The following is a 2,500-nucleotide window of genomic DNA, read 5'->3' as shown; positions in this document are numbered from 1 at the left end:
ACTGACTCTCAGAATGGACGGAAAGAGCCGGGTAAGCCTTTCAAAAGATTCGACCACGTGCCGAAAACTTTAGACTTCCGTGAGCTCTCCGGCTTGCACCGAGACCCGAAGTCGACGTGCGAAGCACCACGGGACCCCTTTCGCCTGCAGGTCCCGAGCCGCCTTTATTTGCTGTTACGAGCATCGTGTGCCCCATACCTGCGTGACGAGCACCGCAGGGCGGCAGAGCCATCGCACTTGGCCGGGTGGCAGAGGAGGACCCGACTATTCACAGATAGCGGCCCAACGACTCCCAGAGCCGGTCGTGCGGCGCGCGAGGTCTGCTCTCTTCACAAGAGGCTTTATTAGGGAGTGCTAAGGCAAGGTTCTGTGCCCTCCACCCTCATCGCAACACCCATGGGAGCCTCCGGTCGTCAATAGACCGCCGCACCGGCCTCTGACTGACTCTCAGAATGGACGGAAAGAGCCGGGTAAGCCTTTCAAAAGATTCGACCACGTGCCGAAAACTTTAGACTTCCGTGAGCTCTCCGGCTTGCACCGAGACCCGAAGTCGACGTGCGAAGCACCACGGGACCCCTTTCGCCTGCAGGTCCCGAGCCGCCTTTATTTGCTGTTACGAGCATCGTGTGCCCCATACCTGCGTGACGAGCACCGCAGGGCGGCAGAGCCATCGCACTTGGCCGGGTGGCAGAGGAGGACCCGACTATTCACAGATAGCGGCCCAACGACTCCCAGAGCCGGTCGTGCGGCGCGCGAGGTCTGCTCTCTTCACAAGAGGCTTTATTAGGGAGTGCTAAGGCAAGGTTCTGTGCCCTCCACCCTCATCGCAACACCCATGGGAGCCTCCGGTCGTCAATAGACCGCCGCACCGGCCTCTGACTGACTCTCAGAATGGACGGAAAGAGCCGGGTAAGCCTTTCAAAAGATTCGACCACGTGCCGAAAACTTTAGACTTCCGTGAGCTCTCCGGCTTGCACCGAGACCCGAAGTCGACGTGCTAAGCACCACGGGACCCCTTTCGCCTGCAGGTCCCGAGCCGCCTTTATTTGCTGTTACGAGCATCGTGTGCCCCATACCTGCGTGACGAGCACCGCAGGGCGGCAGAGCCATCGCACTTGGCCGGGTGGCAGAGGAGGACCAGACTATTCACAGATAGCGGCCCAACGACTCCCAGAGCCGGTCGTGCGGCGCGCGAGGTCTGCTCTCATCACAAGAGGCTTTAGGGAGTGCTCAGGCAAGGGTCAGCCCGCAGCCTTCCTGGCAACACCCAGGGGAACCAGGCCACTCGCGTCTCTCGCCTTCATTTTCGACACGAGCGCCTGCGGAGGGCCACCACCCCCTCCGATTGTCAAGAGACCTCCGCACCGGCCTCTGACTTACTCTCAGAATGGACGGAAAGAGCCGGGTAAGCCTTTGAAAAGATTCGACCACGTGCCGAAAACTTTAGACTTCCGTGAGCTCTCCGGCTTGCACCGAGACCCGAAGTCGACGTGCTTAGCACCACGGGACCCCTTTCGCCTGCAGGTCCCGAGCCGCCTTTTATTTTTGTTACGAGTATCGTGTTCCCCAAACCTGGGTGACGAGCACCGCAGGGCGGCAGAGCCATCGCGCTTGTCCGGGTGGCAGAGGAGGACCAGACTATTCACAAATAGCGGCCCAACGACTCCCAGAGCCGGTCGTGCGGCAGGCGAGGTCTGCTCTCATCACAAGAGGCTTTAGGGAGTGCTCAGGCAACGGTCAGCCCGCAGCCTTCTTGGCAACACCCAAGGGAACCAGGCCACTCGCGTCTCTCGCCTTCATTTTGGACACGAGCGCCTGTGGAGGGACGGCCGGAGTCAACGTGGGGTTTGCCCGCCCTCCAATAGTGTCAAAAGACCGCCGCACAAGTCTCTGACTGACTCTTAGAACAGACAGAAAGAGTTTGTCAAATCTGTCAAAAAATTGACAAAGTGTCAAAAATTCGACTTCCAAGAGCTCTCCGGCATGCACTCATACCTGTCATTAAAGTGCTATGCCCGTGGAACCGTTTTTCGGATGCCTTTCAGAACGGTCCCGCGCCGCCATTTTGTTCTAAAAATCGTGTTCCCATATATCTCCGGGTACCCCGCCAACCTCACTGCGGAAAAACTACAAGTGGCACTGAATGGGTCTGAATTCCAAATTTGACTGCATCGGTCTGGAACTCGGTCCGGTCAAAACCGTTTGGATTTTTCTCGGTCCGGACTTCCGCGACAGACAAAGTTAAAGTTTTCGGGCTGCAGGCACAAAACGACAGCTGGCCATTTGCCGGGCTCAATTCACCCAATTCCTCCGGCACTTCGGAGCACATGTTCGGTGTAAGTTTGCGAATCTTTCCCGATGCTGCAGCATTTTCCTCCGCTGACACTTAGAATATTTTTCACACTTTGCTGAAAATTTTTCTAAGTGTTTTTTTCCAAGTTTTCCTGGTTACTGATTTCTTCTTTTTAAACATTTTTCTAAGTTTTTCTGGTTACTGATT

This window comes from Chiloscyllium punctatum, unplaced genomic scaffold, assembly GCF_047496795.1.
Source record: "Chiloscyllium punctatum isolate Juve2018m unplaced genomic scaffold, sChiPun1.3 scaffold_917, whole genome shotgun sequence".
NCBI classification, from domain to species: Eukaryota; Metazoa; Chordata; class Chondrichthyes; order Orectolobiformes; family Hemiscylliidae; genus Chiloscyllium; species Chiloscyllium punctatum.
The sequence above is the reverse complement of the archived record's forward strand: the minus strand, read 5'-3'. Positions refer to the sequence as shown.